This window comes from Monomorium pharaonis, chromosome 4 (genome assembly GCF_013373865.1).
Source record: "Monomorium pharaonis isolate MP-MQ-018 chromosome 4, ASM1337386v2, whole genome shotgun sequence".
Taxonomy (NCBI): Eukaryota; Metazoa; Arthropoda; class Insecta; order Hymenoptera; family Formicidae; genus Monomorium; species Monomorium pharaonis.
Window position 1 is genome coordinate 1575957 of NC_050470.1, and position 26092 is coordinate 1602048.

At 38.6% G+C, this 26092-nt stretch overlaps 1 long non-coding RNA gene across 1 annotated transcript; it reads left to right on the plus strand.

Moving 5' to 3' along the window:
- Positions 1 to 850: 850 nt before the first annotated feature.
- Positions 851 to 26059, plus strand: LOC118645028. Its single transcript, XR_004962798.1, has 3 exons — positions 851 to 862; positions 3245 to 25505; positions 25584 to 26059. It is a non-coding gene; the product is annotated as an uncharacterized LOC118645028 (long non-coding RNA).
- Positions 26060 to 26092: the final 33 nt, after the last annotated feature.

Consider the following 26092-nt stretch of genomic DNA (forward strand, 5'->3'; position numbering starts at 1 on the left):
AACCAAGTGATCGCCGCTGAAAATTGTCCTTGTTCGTTCGATGATGCCGTAGACATTCCGTGTACATTTCCGATTGTCTTCCTTTGAGTCGCGCAAACGCTCAAAATCATCGCGGATTGTTTATACGCACCTGTTGTTTGCCGCCTCGAACGGAGGATTCAATATTACTTTTGATTGCAAATTCTGAACATTTTCCAATTGAAGACAGGGCTCTAAGAGCGAACAAGGATGATAATGGAAATTGACAGGGTGTCCAGGGACAATACGAATACAAAGGTCACCTAGTATTATTTCTCATTCATTCTTATTTTTTATCATCATATCACGATTTTGTTTTGATGTTTTTTATTCTCTCGATTAAGCCATTTTCGCGTTTGACTCTGGCAAACCGTCAAGCTTTTTTTTTTCAACTTCTTGATTCGTCAAACTTCAACATTAATCGATCGCACTTGCGCGTTATTAATCTAAATTTTTTTAAATAACTTGACAAAGACGAAATGCCGAGGAACCGATGCAAATGGAACATTCGTAAAAATTCGAAATTTTTTTCTCTAGAAAAGATGGGGGATATTAATTCGGAAAGGATAGGGGTGCACGAAGGAAGTTTGCACAATTGAGACGGCATCACAAGGTATCTGTCCATTAGTATTTATATCACATAAGCATGTGTTGATCCCTAACTAACATTACTGTCATTATCATTATTATCGCTATTATTAATTATTAATTATTATTGATATTTAGTTACTATTATTATTATACATTATTATTCTTATTAATTAGTTATTATGTCGTTATTATTATTATTATTATTATTATTATTATTATTATTATTATTATTATTATTATATGGTATTAACGCGTTTGACGCGAAAACCGAGGAGAGTCGATGCGCCACCTTGCCAGCTAGCCATCACTACCATTTCGCCGGTCTCATTGTCAGTAATAGGCCGTGAGGCGCGCGCACACAAGACAAGAGATTAAATTCCATTCCTACGCATTGCTCCCAAAGTAAGAACCCGCGAGATGTACGTACATGCGTGTGTGTATGTGTGTATATGTTACTACTGCCTGCGTGTGTTTATATAGGCGTGCGCGCTCGCATTGCTCGCGTTATCACCGAGAATGAAATGCTCCGCGATGCGCGCGAGAAATGAGAACGAAATACCGTTTCGACACTGTCACTTTCTTCTCGCTATCAATCACTTTTTTCCTCTTTTTGTACTGGTTTGTTATGTTATTATTATTAATATTATTATAATATTATTGTATTATTATTTTTAGATGATACAACCGATTGTTCTTAATTTAATTGTAAATCGTATTTTTGTTTGTTTTTTAATTATTTTTTGTTGTAAAATGCTTTTTAATAATATTTTCAGTTCACATTACGTATGAGCATTGGTCTTATTTTTATTTTCTCTTGCCTGCTATTCCCCGACAATGGCGGCGGCCCGGTTCGGAAAATCAATATCTCCCTTTTGAGGAAAGTCCATTTTGAAGCATTGAATGGAAATACAATTCTTAAGTTCACCGTCAAGTAAAAATGTAATACAAAATTTACAAAATTGCTATTTTTTCTTGTTAAATTAAATGTTCACTTAAATTCAACATTTTTCATATCCTTATATTGCAATGACAGTGCATGATTTATACAAGATTCAGTTTTTATTATTTATTATTTATGAATGATAAAGATTTTATAATATTTTAATATAATTGACGATTTTTCTCGCAAAATATAATGTATGTAAATTTAAACTGCTATTTTTCGAACTGGTCTGCAACATCTTATCCGAATTTTTATTTATGATTTTCATAGACGTATTATTTGCGCTTAAATGTAAATATAATCGACGAGAGAACCTATCCTCCCAACAAAGCTTCCTCGCCGATAGTGATCAGTACATTCCACTATAACGTGCGTTACATAGCACTGTGTCACTGTTTGATTATAGATGATGCAGTATAGTCTCTATAGATCTATTAGCGTGTGTCTTTTTAGCTAGTTGTTTGTTGTTCACCAACACACGTTGTCCTCGTTACATGATGTAACTGCCGAGATTTCTTGTGGCAATTTCAAATCATTACGTGAAGTAAGAAGCGCTGTCAAAGACAACAAAAGTTTTATCTTACCCAAATTATTCTTTTTTTGGATTATTATGCGTATTGTTTCTTAGTTTCTATTAATTATTTGTATATTGTAAACAATTATTATTAATTATTTTAGTGGTTTTCATATTTTTTGATTTGGTCTCTAAGAAAGTGTTTTTTTTTTCTTTTTCGAGTATCTTTTTTTAATTTAAAAATTATTTAAGAAAGAATTCTACAAATGCCAAAGATAAGCAGTGATGTTGATGAGTGATAAAAGAAGGACAATCTTGAAGAAGACAAACACCTTGTTGATCGACGTAGTCACGTCGAGGAATGACCAAGTCAGTTGCATGTTCTCTTTGCGTTATTGAGTTTTACTTTAACTTGTGTTTAATACGTGTAGTCCTCTTGATATCTTAAGTGCGAAATTGTAACGTGAGATGAAGAACTTGGTCAATTCTTGACTCCGAGTATCCCTGCTTTTCCCAACAGTTTTCCTTCCGCGCGACGATCTCTCGTGACGGACGATCGGCAAAATAAAGAAAGAATAATAGAGAACGACGAGGAACACGAAACGAGGTCTCGCGACCGAACGACGAAATTCCCACGAGCAAACGTAGGGCCGACCTCGGCGGCACTCGACGCAACATCGTGATTGCCAGTGAATTAATAATAACGAGAAAAAAAGAGACGAGTTTTTAGAAACCTATAGCGGATTATATAGATGTCACATATATATTTTTGTACGTTCGCAACGCGCGTTAATTGTGTGCCGATCGCGCCGAGCGCCGCCGACGAGTTGAACGTTGATAGAACACCTGTTTCCTTTCAGTCGAAAACTCGAGGAGGGATGACTTGTCCTAAATCACTTGACTCGCCGCAATTTTTGCGGCAATGTGAAATCACGGTTACATCTGTGTTACGAGTAATTCGATCTCGGTCGAGGGTCAGAGGGAACTGTTCCCCACGTGGGAGAAGAGGAGAAGGGATGAGATCGAGAGCTTAACGACAAAAAGATGTCCGTGCATTTCGAAAAGGAGGGGGAATTTTTTTTAACTATATACACGACGTCACACACTTGAGACACAGGAGCAAAGACAGCGGCGTGCGACGACTCTGTGTAACTTTCGCGAGAAAGGGAGAGAGCGAGAGAGTGAGAGAGAGAGAGAGAGAGAGAGAAAAAAAGAAGAAAAATTACATTCTTCCCGGGCCCAAGTAATGTTACTTAATGACTAAACAAAAAAAGAGCAACTGTGAAAGTGAGATGACGAGAGAGTGAGAGAGAGAAAAGTACTTTTGGGAGAAATGGCATGAGAGGGGGAGAGAAAGAGAGATTGAATGATTGATCGCTATTTTTAACTCGAGAAAAATACCACTCCAAGTATTGTTGCATGCCTAGTTATATATTGTACTTGCTGCCGAGCTGCAGTCTTTCTGACACCACACGATGGATATTACGATGCTGTAAACGAATCCCAGTGAAGGGTCGGCGCGTCGCTACGTCGGTTCGATGGCATCAAATCGGCCGGCTCCGGTCGATCGTACTTTCGTCCTCTGCACGGCTAGGTTATTCTAATTGAGCGAGGCCGTCGGATCGCTAACCGGAGTCGATCGAGATGCGACAAGCGAGACCTGCTCGACGTGCGCGATCCCGAATTTCCTAGTCCGTAAGCGATATACGCGAATTAATTATTATCGTACGCATATATCACTAGCATGATTAAACGTGGTGTATACGTATCCGCGTGCGACGTGCGCCAATCGACGACGGTACAGATTACAAGGAGGTCCACGAATCGAGAATGATCGTACGGCATTAATAACGAAGTTTCGAATTTCTTCGAGAAATTTGAGAGGGAATTCACAAGATTGTTAATATTATCGATAAATTCAGCTCGAGAAACTTGGTCACGCGTTGGGTGCTCGAGTCTCCCGATGTGATTTCATCATTCTGGATCATGCAATTCTGGAAAGCATACAGTTCGAAGAGAAAATATGGTAAATCTGTGAAAAATCTACTTCATTTTTCCGAGAAAAGAAAATCGTTAAATAATGGGGTTTGCCTGCCGCGGACCGTTCTTATAAAGTCAAATTAAGTCTTGGTTTTGCAATCCATGATCGAAATGGCGGTCTGGAAATGACGGTGTAGCGAAGTATGCAAGCGCGGAAAATGACGTGAATTACGCCGTAATGCGAGTTACGGGTATGAAGAAAAAAGGGAAGTTGATGCGTACGTTCGAAGTACAAAGATGGCGAATGGTTCTTTATTATTACAGCCTGACCGACGAACAAATTATCAGACCGGTCGCGTCGTTCTCCCCTGGAATTTAAGTAGATCTTAAGACGTTACTCGATGTTGAATGGCCAGTTATCGTTAATCGTTGAACCGCCCTTGCTGCTTACTTACCTTGGGAAAAGTTTTTAATGGATCGTCCGTATGTTGAAGCGTGAAGGCGAAACGATGCGACCGGTATGCCGCGTTTCATTAGAGAATATCTTTTCACGTCTTCTTTCTCCTTGAAGATTCGCTGCCGATCTCCCGGACACGCCATTTAAGTGTTTGTTACTCTGAGTTTTTGAATATATATAAAATTCTTCAAATCTCTTACAATGATTAGCTCCTTTGTTTGTTATGTACTGTAAAACATACTTATTTACAGCAATATGATTTATACATATTCCAATTCGTCCATGCTTCGTAGTATTTTCAGAGTGTTGCATGTTCCGTAATAAAATAGTAACACGATAACGGGTACAGAATCAATTTTTAGTCTTATTTTGACCGCGGAACAAAGGAAACACTTGTGAATTTCGATGTATTTAACTTCTTCTCGACGAAGAAGCGTAATCGGAAAGTAAACGTAAGGGCGTCGTAACGCAAATCTCGCGTGGACCACTTGTGCGATTAACTAATACATTCCATTAAGAGGAGCTTATCAGAAGGGGCGCGCGGCCCACAAAATGTACTGTACGTTTCCTTTCCCCAACGAATCGCCACTATTTTGCCGGGAAAGGAAGGTGAAGAAAAGAAGGAACAAGAAGCGAGTGGAGTGAGAATGATCGGGCTGTAATCAATCAGCTGACAGCCGTTGATTGGGCACAGCACGTGGTACGGTATGTGTTGTAATTTAAGATACGTTTTTCTAGACTTAGCTCTCGCGTGTTTTTAAGGTTTAATTGTAGCGAACGAAAATAAGAAAGAAGGGTGTACATGTATGGGCGAGATAATAAGGTTTTTTTGCTATGTGGTGTATAGATAAGAAGCCTCCAGAAGTATTCCAGAATGTCTGTCATGTAATCGTGAATCGTTTATTCTCTTTTAATTTTTACCTTCGTGCGAGAGAAGGAGGGAGAAGGGGCGCCGAGGATCTCCTTAAAACGACGAAGGGGTTAAATACTGAAAGTAAGGTAGTAGCGCATTAGATGAAGTGGACAGGGAGGGAAAAGTGGGAAGACAGGAGAGAGAGAGACGGGAGAGGAGAACTTATATGTATATTACGTGTATGGATATATTAATTAAGTCGAGTGTGTTTATTCGTCGGCCATTTTTCCGGTGCCGCCCGCCATCTTGTTATTACTATTGTAAGTCGTATGACAAGAAACTTATACGATTGAATGTCTAGTCATGGCCTCTCGATAACCTTTGCTACTTTGCATCGCGTGTAAAACAAGTTACACACTCAGCGTATATAATAATTAACACTATTAGCCGATAAGGTAACACGTACACGCACGTATATATAAATATACGTACGACACGGAGACACGTGCATGACACATACGTACACCCGAGGAAGGACACGTGCGCGGAGCACAGGGATAATTACTACTATTATCACTATTATTACTATTATCATTATTATTATATTATTATTATTATTATTATTACTCTATTATTCTATTATTATTGCTATTATTAAATTAGAAAGGGGATTTAATAAGGCTTTTCCTACAATTTCGTGCTCGTCGTAATGTCAGTCACATTATTATTATCATTGATTACTATTGGCATACGACAATTATTATTCCCGCCATTGAATCTGTTGCCAAACGCGCGCGTTCGTCATTTATTATCGAATCATTACGATATCATGGCATTTCCTATATTAATATTTTTGTGAAATTATACGTATATTTTTTTCCTCTGTTCGTTACTGTGGTTTATCAAATTTGTCGAGTATTATTTATAATCGCCGACTTTTTTAAATATTGTCTTTGCACAAACATCGCGGCACAATTCTAGTCGCCAATTATTTAATCTCCGCGGTGTGATTTTACGATTGCAATCGCTAATTATTAATCGATTATTATTTATTATTACTATTACTATTATTATTATTATTATTACTATTATTATTATTGCTCTAATATTATTTTCGTATTATGATTATTATATTATTGTCATTATTATCGATAAATTATTGCCCAACCTAACATTATGCATCATTATATTCCATATAAATCCTATTCATATCTCTATATTCGCTAATCGAGCATAGTACAGACACATAATATAAGCATGATACATTACATTATAAATATATATGACGTATACATGCATATATATTTAAATTAACTATTATTATTACTTAGATTGGTAGGATTTTATTAAGGAAGTTAACACGAGCAAAACAGGGAAAGAATAAGAGAGAAAGAGAAACTGAAGCACGGAGCGGGAGAAACGTTGTTTGACAAGTTGAACAAAAAAAGGAAAGAAAATAAGAAAATTAAATAGTTAGACCGCGCCTGTCGCGATGCGCGTGTCTGGTTGATGAGAGTATATATGTATTTTTTTAAATTTTGAAATGAACAAAGAACACAAAAAATTGCGTGTGCGTGAGTGTGAGAGGGAGGCGCGATGAATAAATAAATCTGGGAACAGTACTACTTGTAGGTTATTAATTAACGACTATTTAGCCGTGCGACGTCACGGTGACACTCGCGTTGATAACGCGCCGTTGATAACGACGAGGCGATGGGAGAACTTATAAGACGAGAGATACAAATGGATGAAAGACAACAATGAGACACGGGGAGATTCAGGGGGAGGGGAGGAATTAAGCTGAGATTCGGAGGAGAAGGCTTGGATGTTTCTCTTTTCGTTTAGACGATAGTACATTAGCTCGTTATCGACGTAACTGTATGTCCGTGAATTATCGAGTAACATTTCCGCGCAATCTCGCGACTCTTCTCTCTCGTAGGGACAGCTGCGTACGTTACGCAGCACTTGGACTTTTCTCACTTGCAACAATCCCGGATTACGGTAATCGATACTCACTCGTAATGTTCTTCCGGCGAGCAAGAAACGCGGATCCAGAACGTACGAATGAACAAACGAGCTTGCGCGAGACAGCGCATAATAAAATACAACAATAACGGCTGGAAATTCGCGCAAAAATCCGCGACACTTGATACTCTGTGTCTTAATTCTTGTATTCTTAGAACCAGATGCCACGGACATATGTATTCAGCCATTTCTGTCAATATTTTTTTAGAGCGAATATGTCTTGTCTATTATAAATTTTTATGGATATTGAAGTAAGAATTTTTCTTTAGATAAAATACTGTAATTATAAAAGTATTTTAAAAATCAGTAAATTTCTCATTGAATCAGCTTCCGCTCTTGGCTATTCTGGTAGTACAATAATTAAGAAATGACGTACGGAAAGGAGAAGAATATTGAAAAACTTTCTTTAATCTGCACATAGACATACACTGCGATCGTTGTCGTTTTCTTTCTCAAAACGTTTACTTATGCGATAGGGAAGGGGAGAGTTGGTGGAAATAATATACGAAGAATTTGAGTTACACTTCCATTAAAAGAAAGGGAAGATGGAAAACAGGAAATTACTTTTCTAATGTGGCGTAACTTTATCTCGAACAAGATATCATTAGGTATATCATTAATGTATTAAGATTTGTTCTAAAATTAATGTCTCTTCGATCTATCCACTCTCCTCTCTACACGAACCAATCGATAATGCGAATTAAGAAAGATGACGGTTTAGCGGTAGAAATTTTATATCTCCGAGAAGCTTATTACCTCTTCCACGATAAAAAGTCTCTTTTTTATTAAAATAATCTTAGCATCCAAGGAGCACACACAGAAAAAAAAATGCAATCTTCAAATTTTTCCGTCGTGTTAAACATTAAAAAATCGAAAATTTTAAGGATCGGTAAAATGTTACGCTCTTTCAAATGTTGAAAACTGATGATTCTGCATCAACGCTTTTCAGAATGTCGATGTCTATCGCTGGGTGAGCGCAACGAGTCGCGAGAAAACGAAATTGAGTGAGAAAGAAAGGGAGAGGGAGTTGAGCCGTTCAATGCGGAAAAGAGGTATAAACTATAAGTATCTTCACATGTCAATTACTCTAGGGAACATCAAAGCCACGGGTGAAACGTAACCTTTGCGAACCATCAAAGGAACTTTTTATCCCGCGAAAATCTTTTTTCTACCATCCTAACGTATGTACTTTTTAACGCGTATCCGGTTATCGATCGATTCGTCCACCGCTTCCGCTTCTTCTTGGCACACCGTTCAATTTCGATGCACGCCGATACGAAAGGAACAAACAAAACACATGAACAAAAGAAGAGCGGAACCACACTGACCACGCGAAAGGCATTATTCGCAGCTTGGAAATCCGCAATTCGTTTCACACGAAATGAAGAAAAAAAAAACAGAAAGTGAGAGAGAGAGAGAGAGAGAGATAGAGAAACTCGAACAGGTTTCGGACGGGACGCCCGATTCTTTCTCGGAAATTATGGCAACGGGACCGAAGTTTGTTTTAAAGGTACCGTTACGACATTACACTTTTGCATGAAATAAAAGGAAAAGAAATAGAAAATAAGGAAGCGCGCGAAGTGTCGCATTCTCGTTGGCTTGAACGGTGATCGATGATAGCGCTCAGTTGACAAATACCGACGATCGTTGAACAAAAATATCAAAGTTGGTCTTTGGAAATTTTATTTTTGCAAAGCAAACCGATAACGTAGATCCGCCGTATAGAAATATAGCGACTGCCGAGAGAAAGGTGACAGTCTAATAAGATACGTATTGTTATAATTACCAATACGAAAGAATAAACGTTCCCTCCGAGCTGATTGATAGACAAAAGTCAAAAAATGGAAGCTAACCAAGCTAGACAAAGGAGAAGCAAGACGATCAGTTTTTCACAAACATACACGAATTTTTATACGAACCAACCCTTTCGAGGCACTTTTTTACTACTTAACATTGACTAAAGGCATATCTTTCATTGATGCACCTGTAAAGTCATTCTTCCTTATTAAAAAATTGTCATTATTTAATAAATTAAAGGCAGAAAGGGGCAAATAAGTTTACATATCGAAAAGTTATCATCTTGAACTATTACTTTTCGAGATAATACCCTCGCTGTACTTTTCTATATAAAAATCTCTATCGAATTCAATCTCAATCCCTCGAAATCTGTTTCCGGACACAAATTCTCCGAAGTCTCGAAAGGCTGAAAGATCTTTGTAGCCGTGATCGCGAAAAGCAGCGAATATATTCCAACTATAAACTTGTAACGACTCTTTCAACCGAACGGTTGAATCGAACCGGACTGACGCGCGAGGGAATTCATACAACAAGTCTGATTGTTATAGGTGTTTTAAAGTTGAACAAACGGTGTTTACAATCATTACAATTACGTTGTTGGAGCACGACACTATTATCGACTAATTCCATTTGGATAATCATACGTAGATTCGTTAGAATTAGGAATTAGTTATATTTTTAACGACGTAGAGACCAGACTGTACAATGGTTTAAAGAATTGGAACAACGCGCAAGAATTTTTTATAAAATGCAGAAGATGCGGTATCGATCGTTGACGCAAGAATGGATGTTTTTTATTGTTATCTAGGTGAAAGCCTCGAGCACACATGTGATTCTGTTTTCGATTGAAGAAGAGCTTTGATAGATCAATCGATAAATAATTTACGAACAATCTTGTTTTTAAATATTACAGTGGTAACACAACGGTATCGAGATATCTTTGTGTATCCGGATATATTCTCTCGATTACAATGCGCATTCGACAAAAATAACAGATTAACATTTTGAATGAATGTGTAAAATAAAAAATAATCTTACATCGAATTGTTGGTAAATTTAGATCGAGATTTTGCTTGCTCGTTCTTTTTCTTTTATGTCCCCTACTGAAATAATCTTACGCGCGATAAACTCACAAGATTTCTACTTCGAGTGCTCAAGGAAGAATCGTTTCGTTCGATTCTGAGAAAATTCGCGGAATGTATCTCTCTAACAAGTAAATCTTCCATTTTGTCAGACAAAAATAAAAGAAGTGATCCCCATACGAATTACTATACTTAACGAATTTAACAATCTGACGACTTGTAATTATTTTGATCTTTGCTTTTTCACTTAACGAGTACGAAGTGTGTGCAAAATTTCGTCATGACCAGTCCCTTTATAGAACTAATATTTTGTGATTCAAAGAGATGCCATAATTGAGCTACTTGATTTCAGTTTTCTCATCGCTCGACCAGGCATGATCTGGATCCGGCCTACAATATCGATATCGATCTTAAGTTCCGTCTCCACGTGATAGCACGGCTTTATTAATCTCCGGTGTTGGATATTTATTCGATGTTCATTGAATTTAGCCACATGGGGATGGATCTTGAGCAGATTGATAGAGGATGTTTCGTTCGCTCAAACGAACTGAATCCCTGAGAATGTAACTTTCCAGGGCCCGAGTTAAAAAAAAAAAACCGATAGACTTTAAAGGGGTGCGCGCAGCGAAGAAAAAAGGGAAAGGAATGGAAAAGGAAGGAAGGAAGAGAAAGATTTTTAGAGTATTATTTTGTCATGGTAGTGTTTATCATATTTATAGGTATATACATACATTAGAGAGCCAATGTATCGATTAATGGTTAACAATATACGCGCATATTTAACGAACATATACGTATAGCTATTTTAGAAAAACGCACTATGACTAATTATCGAACTATATGATATTAACAATTTATCGAATATGTTATATAACATGTTTGTACGTAATTTTTAATTATTAATTAACTGCGTTTTGCTCATGTTGCGGGGGGGGGGGATTTTCACCGTGTGAAACATTCGTGTTATCGCATTCTTAGATTTGTATGGGGCGAAATGTGGGAAATCGCACGGTTTCCGGACGCGTTCTGGTAACTTTGCAAGCGTTTAATTGTGCTACTTTTCAATGGCTCCTTCTGTCATTAACTTTTCTCGAAGATGTTCACAATTCGGTCTAGCAAATGCACTTAGGGTCGATAATCAGGAAAATAAAAATCATTTTTAATATTACATTCATTTTAAAACTAAGAGGAAAAATCCGTTTTTAGGATATGTCGACAAATATGAAAAGCACATTTTTTATAATAATTATAAATTATCCAAGTTTCTAGAATCCGGAAGAGAGCGACGATGAGTAGCATATGAGTGAAGTCTAAAAATCAATATTGTTAACAGCCTAAGAAGAAGAAGAAAGTTAATCTACCGCGAACGGTTATCACGTATGACCGTACTATTTGTACAATTATGATCATTAGCACGATTGCTATTACACTATTCATCGCTGCATTATTATTACGACAGTTACTATTACGACGCATAATATATTACTATAATATATATATGTATATGTATGCAATCGCCGTTAGTTATCGATCTTGATGTCTTTTGACCCCGGTCGAACGCTCGATCGAACGATGCACCTCGATCGTCCGCTCGGTCGCTTGATTAACATCCCCTAGAAATAACTAATCGGATCTTAGACACCCTTATCGACGAAGGCTTTGTATAAATATAACCGTGTATACGTACGACGTTACAATCGCATACCACCGTTGTTTGTACGTTGTGCTAATTCCCCATTTTATCTACGCAAGTATCTACTCCGCTACCTATTTAAAAGTATCGCGGCGCGCTTGCCAGAGTATTATAATGTATAGTCGCTTTGTGCTAACTAACCCTCCGCGAGCGAGAACATACGGAAGAGTAAACGATAAACTGTAACTGAACACCAATACCGTAACAATATCAATCCCATTCCCTCTCACCCCTTTTAACCGCGTTAGAATTACCTTTTCTCCCCTCCCCCGCCCGCCCACCCGCCCGTCCGTTTCTATACGCCCCAAACTTATCGAATTAGTCCTCGTGACTATAGTGTGGCTTTAATTGACTTGTATTACTCAATCGGGTGACATTCCGTCGGTTGACTTTCGCATGAACGTCGAAAGAGAAGGAAACACCGCATTTTCCGTGAAATCCTATGATATCGTTTTATTTTCGATTCGTGAAAAAATATATTAATTTTATATTTCGCGTTACGCTCGAATCGAGAGTTTTGAGTATAGATGATTAACTGTTACGATTATACGGCCGGTGTAATTGAAGAAATAAAAAATAATTCGCGTCATTTTGCTGCATGTTGAAAGTACTGCGTATTACTATTTTGCATCGTAACGATAATCCGTTGTTGCTGTTGCGAAACGAACTAAATTATCATTAATAACTGAGAAATCGAAAATGTATTACATATTTAAAACAATAACACACATGAACTGTATAACTATAATTTCCATAAAAAAAACCAATATTGATCGTGGTTTTTCCTATCAATTGTATAACTCGCATAATGTGATATTATCGTAATTGAAACAGTCTCAAACGAAAATTTTATTTGATTTTATTGCCGAATGAATCTTTTGATCGCGCATATTTATACATATAAAATATTTTTGAAAGCAGTATTACATTGTACGTACATGAGAGCTAATACTTTTGCAAGCTTTAAACATTGTTGAAAATAAAGTTGATTTACTCGTTCGCTCAATGTTAAATGCGTTTAAATCTTTTCCTGAGACAATGGCTTTTTATAAAAATTCATAGATAAGAAATTTTTATTAGTGGGTTTGTTGTACTTCATTTTTTTAAACGTTTGTTGAATTATTTTTTATAAATAAATGTATGATTGTTTTATTTTACCAGTATTTTGCCGGTATTATGCTAGATATACCGCATCGCTTTATCGCAGTAATGTCAATAGATCGATACTAGCAATCGGCGCAAAGCATATTCCGCGTGTTTATATTGGGCGTTCGATAGCGTGCATATGTTGTCTTCAATTTCCGCAAATCCCCGAAATCCGTAATATTGCAATTAATGTGTAACATGTGACTGTATGTAATGTGTAGCCTCTCTAACTAACTAACCCCCTAATCTAATGTGCATCGTGAATGGTTCATTCACGAGGCCTGGCGAAATAATATCCGCAATTTTACACGTATTTACCTCACGCAATTACCAAATTGTGCGTGTACGTGCAATGTATCTGCTAGTGCGAAATAGCTCAGAGATGCATTGAACGAGTTTTGCTTTATTTCCAAAGTACGAATGTTTGCAATTATTGAAAGAAGAGTAACGCTCGCATGCCATATTCATACTTTGTCATACTGTCATACTTACGCGAGAGAGAAAGGGCAGAACTAAATCTCTCACGATACAGCGCGCGAGATAGACCTTTTACTTAGACAGTCATAAATTCCGACACGATTTCGCGATGATTTGAAAATTTTATCCAAACGGTCCAAGCACAGAGCTCGGCAACGGAAACCGTAGAAGAGATTCTTCTAGAATATCCCTCGAAATATTTCTTCCTCGCGCGCGTTGCACGCTGACTTGATAGGTGTTCACCCCCTGTAGTATCGCATTATTTATCAACATCGAAACTTTTGAGAGACTGTTTTTTAATCCGTCGTAATGTTCGAACGTTAGACAAACGGCGATTGCCCATTTGTTGCGAGTTATCGCCGACGCTGTTACAAGTTGCTCCGTGCAGTAATCGACTGTGAATCGAAGGCAACATATTTCGATATATCTTATCGATACGCTGATAGCGGCACTGTTCAGTAGAAGAGTGTATTATTGAAACCGCGATATGAAGCAACGTGTTGACAGCCGTAGGCTGTCACAAGTAACACGGAAAACGTACTATTTGTTGCTGAAATGTTTATTGTCCTCTATTAAATGATAATTATTATACGTGCGGCGCGTAAAGCCGGCCCTTGTAAAAATTCGTTGATCATGATCCCTTGACTAGAATATTTTTCTGCACACAAAATATTTTTTTACCGGGAGAATGTGAAAGTTATAGCGGATTAAAACGCGATGAGTGCTAATTAATCAAGTTACGTGATCATCGTTTTACCGATGTTATTTCGGACATTGTTCGACTAATACATGTATATTTGTTGTTTCTCATTTTCTAATCTTGCCACGCACAATAAGCATCATAACGGTAAACCGCACTACTAGACTATAATTTTTCTTATAACGTATAGAAAAAAGAGAGCAAGATACTAACGCGACTAATCGATATCAAAAGACGTAATACCTCGCCAGTATCCAAATTGGAACAAATTACTTTGATATTAATTAATATCGCGATCCTTGATTTACTAAAAGTTATCTACGCTAGAATATAATCTAATATTGTTTCGTTCTAGTTTGGGGGGTGTAGAATTAACTCGTGCAAGATTTCGCGATTCGTCAAGAAACCTAATGCAATTTGCAATCGGGATCTAAACGTCACTCGAGAAAATGCGTTTTCTTCGTCGTGTTTTAGCGCTGAATGCGGCTTCTAAGCTTCGCCTGCTTTGCTAACGTAAGGATTCACGTTCAAAATTAGCAAGACGAAAGCATTAGACACTGTAATCGAATATGATGAGAATTCATAAATGTAACCCCACCCTATACGATACGGATCTGAAAAGAGACCTTTTTTTAAGTTATCGAAAATCAAGTAAGGGAGTCTTAAGTGATGAAATCTCTTGACGAAATCTTGTTTTCTTAAGCTTAGTTAGTAAAACATTTAACGGGAATTAGCAGGTCAATAACCGAGTAAATAAGTGATAATTAACAGACGTAACCAATTTGGCGTCATTGATAAGTCTAAGTACACTTTTTTATATGCAGGAAGAGAATCGAACGGCCGAAATACGTTTAGCGTTAAAAGGCGTGCCGAGAACGCGGTCTCTGTTATCTCGTAATAACGCGATCGAACCGACAACTGTTTTCCTCCTCGGCAGACGTTACGATCGCGCGTATACCTTCGTAGGATTTAGGCCAGTCGTGTAGTAAAAACCGCTCGTAGTAAGCCACGTAGTCGGGCGCTCCGCGTCAGGAAGTGACCCATTTGTAGGGATCTCTTTATTAAGTAAGGACTTTAAGGTAGCTATTCGGTTTTTCTCTTCTTGTCGATAGGTATTATAGGCGGGGTCCACCTCAGGGTCGACCGCAGTCACGCGTGTAGATTAGCAATAGTGAGTCGTAGCGTAGCGATTATTTCGACGCACCTATTATTATAACCCTTCGCGCACGCGGATATGAGAGAGAGAGAGAGAGAGAGAGAGAGAGAGAGAGAGAGAGAGAGAGAGAGAGAGAAATGGGCCCTCTGGATTCAAAGCGTGGCGGAAGTATCGCGGATACGCATCGTTCCCCGCATACACCCCTCTCGTTCAGTCGTGAGTCTCTCGCCAAAGGTGGTCGCCGAAGGGCCAACGGAGAGAAAAGGGTCTCGTATTTTTGTCTCGTTGAACGTTGGTCTTACCGATACGCGGGACGCTTCTTGACGCATCTGCCAAGTATTTCAGGGATTCTGGAAACCCGAACACGAAAATGAGAAATAACCGTACGAACCGTTTTTATCCTTTTTTATTCGACGAAATACACACGGATGACGAAATATAAATATTTTATTAAATCTGAGATACGGATGTATGACGGAAGATCACTGTACAACGATTCGTACGGGAGAATAACTGCGGGTATATAAATTGTTAGGGCCATGATGGTAACACAGTGAAAAAAAGAATAAAATTGACCCTGCGGTAACGGCACGCGTTAAGAAACACCCCGTAGTATCGTCATTAAACGTTTGAGAAAATTTATTTTTCTACTGCATACATCGCGCGTCACCGTGTCGCACAACAGCGAGCATCTTCGTTTTGCGGAACGGCGTTCACTCGTGATTCTTACTCGTGGTTTTCGTACCGCGGTTTGAAAGAAGATCGGAGATTGTTGAACACTAGAACACCCGGAGGTGGAACAATCTGTTCACCGACGATTTCATTTAAGGTTTAACGGCATATCTCGAGGAGATTGTAAAAAAGGGGGAATATATGTCTCTCTCAGTACGCTAGGTATATTTTCTTTGTCGATGCCACTCGTCTGAGTTCGAAACTCCACGTGCGAAAACGCATCACTTTCATCCTCGATCTTGAGAAAAAGACTTGTTTTTCCTCTTCTTTTCGCATACGGCGGATTTTGAGGGAACGCCATGTGCGAACGCGTTCTATGCAACGTGTATATAGACATCCAGCGTGTCAAGCCGCGAAGTTGTTGCTCTTTCCTTTATACATTATTCAACGCTCGCGACTCGGTTTCCGATTTGATTGCGCGTAGTTTCTGGAAGAGAACGGCGTTCGATCGTGGAAACGGCCGGACGTTCTGGTGTTAAGCAAACGCAGATAGGAATTTTGCTGCGTAGGGGCGCCGAGAGAGGCGAGGGGTGGCTGAGAGGGCAGGAAATCTAAAATCCCGCTGACTTGGGAGAATTGGAAGTTTTGTGAGGAAAGAGGAGAGAGGAAGAGGGGAAGAGCGATCGGACATTTCTTTCCGATATTTAGAACGAGGACTCGCGACAACGCACACATATTTAACGCACATGAGAACAGAGAAAGAGAGAGAGAGAGAGAGGGCCAAGGAAAAAGAAAAGGAGGAAGAAAAGGAAGAATTAACGTAAACAGCACACAAAACACAGCGAAAGAGACACGTACACGTATCGATTATGCTATGCGCGCACAACATTCAACACGTTATAACCATTGTATAAAGAAATCGCCGTTAGCGTAACTATTACCTTTGCAGGGAGATTGTATAAGGAACATTTCGCATGCACATTTTCACACGCACCATTCATACTCTCCCCGCGGCATTAGTATCCCTCTTTTGCGTCTCTGCGCTCTTTGCTATTATCGCCAGATGAAAATAATCGACGTGGAGCAGAGTTATTGACCAAGTCTCGAAGAAACGATCGTGAGCAGAAAGAAAAAGAGAAATCGTACGCTTTCTCGAAAAAGAATAGATTCACCTCACGAGAGAGAGAGAGAGAGAGAGAGAGAGAGAGAGAGAGAGAGAGAGAGAGAACTTTGTTACGGAAAGACATTACTTTTTTAAATATAATTTTGCAAATCCAAAAATATTCATCAGATATTCATACGAAGTGATATATCTGCGAAAGTCAGTACCGGTACAAAGAAATGTCGCTTCGGGCGGAGCAAGGCGAGAGAGAAAGAGCAGAGATAAAAGAAAAGGGGAGAATTCGAGAAAAGCGCCGTGAGCAAGGTCGCCACCTCTTGGGAGTCGCGCTACCACCTTGCACATCTTCTCATCCATCCTGTAAGACTGAACGATTCTTCATATGTATTCGCGTGACTTCTGAAAGAGGCGTGACGAGCGTACGGGATTCTCGTTTCTTAAGAAAAAAAGAAAAAAAAAACAAGAGAAAAAGGGAAAGGAGACGAGAGGAAATTGTGCTTCATGATAATGCGCACGAGGCGAACAGATGCGTGAGGAATGCTACGCGCTACGATTCGAGAGAAAGAACTTGGGTGATGGAAAACGATGAGAATCTATACATTTTTGGGAGTGCTTTTCGTCGCGCGAAAAGTTTGACGCACTGGCGAGACAGGGTCGGCCGAGAGTTTTACCTTTGCGAGGAGAGTGAGTTTTTCTCTCGAAGGAACGTACGTTCGAAAGTTACTCGCAGAAAGTAAAACTCCCGAGGATGTGAACACGAGAAATGGACGGAAAAGGGTGCGGGACGGAGGAGCCAGGGATATTATCGAGGCGTAATCGATAAAAAATGTGAAGAAAAAAAAAAGAAAAAAAAAGACGTAATAACGATTGATTCTAACTCTATCTCTATATTCTTCTACCAATTATATTTTTCTAATTATATTTGTACGTTGACTCGTAAGCTAATCGACCAAGCGATGTTTCGTGCTTGTGGTAGAACGAGGACGGGGAGGAGAAAAAACGCGACAAAATTTAAAAAAAAAAAGAAAGGAAAAAAGATGTGGGGAAACGGGAGAGGAAGATAGAGACACGTTGCCGGGTTTAAAAAAAAAAGGGGAGAGCGGGATGAAAGCAGCGAGGTTCGCGTTGCACGTTCGTGACAACTACAATAAACTGCGTCGCTCGTTTTCACGTAGACGATTCGGTCTATCTTTTTTATTCTCGACGATCGGCCCTTTAGTCTTGACGCTTACTGTGGTTTGCGAGAACAACATCCGCGAGACTTTGGTGTAATTTCGGGGGCGAGTTCAAGCCCTGACGTTTCGCGGAAAAGACGAGAGAGTAATCTCTGTCTTCATCGCTCGTCGGAAGCGACAAGAGCGAAACGTCTTTTTCTTCCCCTAATCGCGATATTTAAAGAATTTCGTACTCATGGGAATTACATCGATTGCAATTCTCGCGCACATACCATTTCTATTCGCGTGCAGAGCTGAGTTGCTTTGACAACAACGAAGGACAGACCCTCGGCTGCCCTTTTCGCGAAATATCTATCAGCTGTACGAGTGAATAGCGTAAAAAGAAGATTACCGTTCGAATAAAATGAAGCTAATTGCGCTTTGTCAATCGAGATTCGCTCAGAAATCTCGAGAGAGGACAGAGTTTCATCGAAAACTGACAAAGACGTCTTTTTTTTTACCTTTTGTATCTTTTTGTTCATTAGCTCGAACAAGCGGAATAGAAGAGTCCCGTTTGAAACGCGTTGCGTTTAAAAATTCCCTCTTCGCGGGTCGAACGAGTTGTAACGTATTCCTTTTCGTTCACTCAGCTCTGTGCGCGGAAAAAATGCGGATGTATTTAAGACTACGTATGCACAATACCGTATCAGATCGAATTTGTTAGACCGATTTCACCCACGCTCCTGGTATGCCGCGCCTGGCGCTCTTACGGTAGCTTTTCAGTTGAAAAGAGAGAGAGGAAAGTGTGAGGCACGTTTGCTCGATCTGACTCGGTACGAATATCAACTCTACCGAAATATTAATATCGAAATATTAATCTCCAAAAAGCGCTATTCGGAATTTTTCGTGCGGTACGGCGAACAAGTTCTTTCACTAAAGACTAAAGCAATCTATTAGAATTTATTTTTATACTGCAAAAGAGTCCTCGTTCGATGCGAAATATATGTCGTCGCATTTGTACGAATGTCAAGTGGATCATTAAGCACTATCAGGTTTTTCCTACGGACTTTCCGCGTCAAATGTGGCCAGTCCGCGATCGCGGACGGCGGTGAATTAATATTAACTATCAAGCTGCTACAATAATAACTTTTAATGAATTCTTACTAACAATATTATAGCGCGACCACTGCGATTTCTACCGAGCAGTATATTATGGCGAATTTACGGCGATTAACGATCCCCGTGGCTTTCATCGACGTGATCAAGATGATGTTTGCTCTTTATCAAATCAAAAACTAAACAAGTCTCTCTCTACGTAATCCACAAAAGTTTGTATTTTTGTGTATAATGGAGCGAGATGGTGCACATCGACGCGTTCTCCACAGAGCCATGGCACTTGTTACGACTAATTTCGCACGAGATACACGTACACGATTTGCGAGGTGAAGGAGAAGGGGAGAGGGAGGGACAGCCAGAAGGGGTGAAAAAAGGGGGGGGGGCGCAGTGGCTCAAGTCGCGTGGAAAAAGAACAAAACGGGGAGAGAGCGACGTCGGGCCCGGGGCGCGGCACTCTCTCTTCGAGCGGGGCGCACCAGACACAAAAAGAAAAAAAAAAAACCATTATTAATCAATGTGCAAAATAATAAACTCGAAGTTCAGTCTCGAACGGCGCGGACAATTCTTTTATATCGCGTTTATTCGGCGTTGTTAAGTCTTAGCGTTAATGATCGGCCAAAGGAAATGCACACCAACGCGATACGGCGTACACGCGTGTATAAACACACACACACACACACACACACACACACACACAAGTACGCGATATATCTCGAACACAGTCAGACACAACATACGTACACTTTTCATTTTCTCACCGCTCCCTTCCGGGTGCAGAACAATGAGAGCCGAAAGACACTAGTTTCTCATCGGCAATCAGCCGTTTGCACATTCCACACGTCAATCGAGCGACTGAAAGCTGCCGATGTCCTGCACACGGTATGCGTACAATACAATTTACTCTCGTATACACAAAAACACGCAACACACAATTTGTGCGAGAATCTCGCGAGAATCCGCGAGTCCGTACGAATGGTATAATTAATTGCGTACGTATATACATATATTAATCACGAACACGCGTACATCTACGAGTATATCTATACGTTTGTAATATGTATATACATGTATTATCAAAAGAGGTGAAGTAGAACGTAAGCTGATCGCGGCTACTTCGAGAAATCAAATTTGCGTGCGCGCGGGCGATGTTGTGAGGACGTGTGAGGGACCGAGAGAATGAGAGCGAGAGAGCGGACGGGCGAAGGGGGGAGGAAAAACGATGGAGATAAGTAAATAATAATAATTGACGATGACTGTAAACGGTTAAACAAGCGCCGCGGGGGGCGCGGGGTGTGCGCGCGTCGTCGGTATCGTCGAATGTTTCTTCGTGCAAAGAGGGAAATTCGAGTGTTCGTCGGAGTGCTCGTGATGGGCGAGCATGTAAACGCAGCTCTCTCTCCAACGATAATTGCATATAAATGTCGATCGCATCCAGTTTGTAAGCAGGCACAAAAAGTCTTCTTACAACTTTTAATTTTGCACTTCTGGCAAAGTGTTTTTGAATAAATTTGAAGAACTTATTCGAATGTATGAATTCGCGCAAACATTCTTACAAAAATTATAACTTGGCGCAAAGATGCATTCTACGCGATGCATGGCATTTCGTGATTAATCGTTTATTAGCACAAGTGCACAACAAGATCACTTTTTTTCTTACTGGAGATACGAGACGACATCGCGTTTACCCCCATCATAATCACTCCGATAAAGCTTACGACGATAACGTCGGTGCTCCTTCGGCGAGCTTCCTGTTTGATAACGTCGCGAAGGAGGAACGACACTGTGAACAGTATTCGTGACGATTTGGTGATTATACCGGTTTTTGAAAATCGCGAAGCGCGGCGTTACGTCTTGTTTTGCATAATGAATCGATGAAAAACGGCTGTAAATCTGTATAAAGGGTTTTCCAGTTGAAATAATTATTTTATTAAACTTGGTCGTTTGTACGTGTGCGGTTTTTGCGGTGCAACGGGGAGAGAGTATATATATTCGGGGGCGATAATATATATGTATACGTGTACGTGCGCGCTTGGAATTGGCTCAATTCTTCCTCAATCGCGAAGAGACCGCCCTCTCAAAAATGTATTTTTGTTACTGATGATGTTAGACGTACACCTGAGAGAGGCAAAGAGAGAGAGAGAGAGAGAAAACGTGAAAGCCTATAAATATATATTTTTCTCTCAAAGGACAGGAAAAACTTCCTTCTGTGTGTAGTCACTTTCGATAAAAAAAAGTCGAACAATTTTGATGCTAGAAATAAATCTTTCAAATTCAATTCTGTACCGTGACTATAGACTTTCAATACTAAAAGCAGCTGTCGTGGATTAAAACGCTGCGAATTTTTACCAAAGATTACGTATTGTACCTATCAGGAGTTTCTCTCTCTCTCAAAAAAAAGAATAAAAACCAAAACGCAAAAAACAAAGCTTTCAAGTGTACGTCAGACTTTGCTCGTACATGCGACGGTGACGTTGTTGGTAGAACGGATTTGTATTATGGTACGTGCTCGCTCGGTTTTTGAACGAGAGGAGAGGAAGCAGATTTTCGATACCGCGGATACGGCACGTCGAGAAGGTTGAGAAAGATTTTTCGTGACGCAACGGATCGGCGTAACGTCCGCAACCCCTCGTTCGCAAAGCCCCCCCTCGGTCGCCGATTCACGTTTGTTTGGTTTTTATTGTCAGAAGTTTCTATTTTTCCATAATACGATAAGGGACGATAATATTTACTATTGATATATATGTATGTGTGTATATGCGTGTATGAGTGTAAGCGGCAGCGTCCGGTCGAGATGATGTAAGAGAGAAAGAGAGAGAAAGAAGGAAAGAAGGAGAGAGCAACCAGATCGAAGCAAGTTTTTTTTTTATGACGACACGGTTTGTTAAACATTAAAAAAAGGCCACACGTATTTGCGCGCGGAAGGTACTTTAACAGTGCCCATCATCGGGGCTCGAAAATCGTCCGTCGTGTTGATAAGGGAATTGTTGCTATTAAGTACAGAGGCTTAATCGCAAATGATAAGATTTGTATGTATGTGTGTGTGTACGCGCGCACGCGCGCGGGTGTGCGTGTGTGTGTGTGTGTAAGAAAAAATAAAGGCTTAAGATCATACTTCTTGTTCTTAATTCTTTTTTTCTTTCTTTTTTTTAAAAATTGATTTTCGAGCCCCGTATCTGTTATTACCTATGGCGAAAGATATGAGATGTAGCAATGAAGATAAAACAAGAAATGTTGCAAAGTTACCCAAGTTGAAGCGATAAAGATAGAGGAACGGCGGAGTGAAGGCGAATCGGATACGAGTGAGTGCGAGCGAAAGGGAGAGACAATTTTTTTCTTGTTATGAACTAAGTGTGCCTAGTCAATAGAGAATATATCTCGTCAATTTTAATATTATATATATTATATATATTATATATATATTACTACGATTATATGATTTAAACTTGATACTCTCTGTAATATTAACGATGTGGAAACCTATTGGACGCGAGGATAAGAGGAGAAAACGAAAAAAAAAAAGGAGAAAAAAAACGTAATGAGATGCGACAATGATTGTGCTGTGTTGTACTACGAAAAATGTTGGCCTGTGACTTATATTTGTAGCGATTATACGTACGTACCCCCGCATAAAAAGAAAGAAGAGACAAAAAGGAGAGACGGTAACAACCAGATACTAAACAATGAAGTAATAACGATACGCGAGTTACACACACACACACATACGTACATATATATACGTGTCTATATATGTAGGTTGTGCGACTTTTTTCAGTCGGGAGAGTCGAACTTCTCGAAGAGAATCGCGAATAATTGCAATTGATGAAACCGAAATCTGATCTCCCGAAAAATGTTGAATCTCTAATTTTATTCTTTTGAAAAAAGCAATAATTATGTTTTTGCTCGGGAGGAGATCTCGAAAGAAAGATGCGAGCTCAGAATCAGGCGAGTCGCATCAAGAACGCAGCTTGCTGCAATAAAGTAATGATCGCGATTTCTGCGAATTATTCGGAATCAAAATTGTCAAGAATGTCAAGAAGCTTCGCGATTCTCATCCTTCAGTTACGCAGGCATGAGAGCCAAAGCTCGTAATAACAGTCGGATCACGAGAACAGCACTCATGCGTGCTTCGACTCGTATTGAGGGTAGAAAACTTGAGAGAGCTACGAGAGAACTTGAAAGGAATATAAAAGAATTTTGAGAATGACAAACGGTAAAGTGGATCAACGATAAATTCGTTTGGCTCTTTGTTGCTCCCTCTCTCATTTTTTCTTGCCCATTTCTTTCTTTCTTTTTCTCACTCTCTCTCCTTCTCTCTCTCTCTCTCTCTCTCTCTCTCTCTCTCTCTTTCTTTTCTCTCTTACATGTTTATATGTGTTGAAAATGTAAAACACAATTTTTGAGCGTACGGTATGAAAAGTAGCGATACCAAAAAATAATAAAAATCGTGCGTGTAAGAGTGCAAGTACGTATGTATGTATGTATGTATGCGAAAAAAAGATACCGAACGAAAAATATTTTTTCTAATAAAGACTCGTCCCAGTCATGGCAAACGCAATCTCCTATCTTGTTATGTGCGAAACTGATTCGCTATTAATGATTAATTCGTTGTAAAAGCAGATGTTAAATTATGAGTGAGAGAAGTAGAAAAGAAGTAAGTGAGTGAGAGAGAGAATTTTTCTTAAAAAATAGTATAAGAAGAATAAGATAGTGAATAAGAGAGAGAGAGAGAGAGAGAGAGAGAGAGAGAGAGAGAGAGAGAGAGAGAGAGAGAGAGAGAGAGAGAGAGAGAGAGAGAGATGGAAAAAGCAAGATATTAAGGGTCATATCAAGATTGGTTATGGAATAAGAGGGCTATTTATTTAGGATATAACTAAATGGTCTGTTTTAATGTGTCACGGGCTACACGTACTGTACTATAATATCTAACAATAAAGTATTTTGTTTGCTTCAAGAAATTTTATGCTTTATTTGTCCATATCATTTTACGTTTAAAAAATTCAAAATTTTAAAGAGAGTACAAATAAATAAATAATTGATGTTAATCTGCTTTTAACATACGAATTTAACATGTGGATGTTAATAGACAAGTACAAGAAGCAAACGGATATTGACGTCCGAGCTGACGTTTACTTCTACTACTGTCAATTTTAACTATCCGGTAAGTAGAAAAAACATTGATTAACCCGACATGAAAATATTTAAATTAAGAATATTTTGCGAAGAAATTTAATAATTACTTTACAGAATTTAATTCACAAAATTTGCAAAACACAAATTTTAATTCGCAAAATATAATTATTACATTCTGGAAAGTTTTATTATTTTTTTAAATATATTCCGAGAGAGAGAGAGAGAGAGAGTTTTATATAGAAAGTTTTAAATGACCTGAATAATCAATTTGCATTGCTAATTAAATAATATGTATGTAATATAATGTTATATATAAATTGACAGTACAATAAAATGTGTTAAATGCGATACATTTGAACTTATCAAACATTTGACGAGCTAATGTGACAAGCGCTAATTTTATTTTAATCATTTATAATTAACATATTTATTTAACATATTTATTTATAATTAATGTACCTACATCAATATCTTCATATAGCTGTGTGTAGTATAAGATTATTTCATCCTAGTACAATATATTATGCATATACTTTTTAATCGATTATCTGTTTTTTTTTTTGTTAACATTATCAATGTAACTTGCATTAACCAAAGAACAATATAAAAATTTATTGTGCTGAGAGAAGTATTATTTTCTCTGTAGATAATTTTAATTTTATAAAGCTTTTTATAGATATTTTTACACTTAATATGAAATGATTATATACTTCTTTTAATGAGGGAACGAAAGAAAAATAATAGACGTAGGAAATGTAGCGTGAAAAGAACAACAAAACTCTCTCGTTTATATTGAAGACTGTCCATGCTGTTCGAAGGAACGAGGGAAACAAAGAAAGTACTGGATCACGAAACGAGGAGGCAAGATATATAGTCAGGAGGTAAGTACATAACTATTTCTCTACATTACGACTGGAAGTACAGAACTTTTCCAATCGAGCGCTGCTGTTCCTTCGCAGCCATCCGTTGGTGCTTCCAAAGCGTTCTTACCTACGTATAAGCGGAGTCTCGTAAAAGATTTCTACGCCGATGGATTAGCCGGATTACTATCCAGCTGGAACCATTTCATCGCTGTGTACAGCCATGTAGGTACGCGCATTATGGATGGAAAATGTTCGACCCTTTTTTATTATACAGAAAATATTCTGGAGCGCAATTTTTTGATAAATTTCTCGTTTTCTCTACATTCTATATAGTTTTAATATTATTACTTTCTTATTAAAATGTTCCTTAGAAAGATTTAAAAAACAACTTAAAAAACACCTATAATGATAATATTTATACTTAAATAAGAAACATGTACTTATTAGAGGTTTTCGAATTTTTTAAATATAATTTATTATTATTATTTGTAACAAATACATTTTGCGCTATTAAGTATTACACTACGTTTCAATTTATAATATAATAGACAATATTAATATGGAAATAAATTGCATAAGAAGTAAAGTAAAAGTAAACACACTCT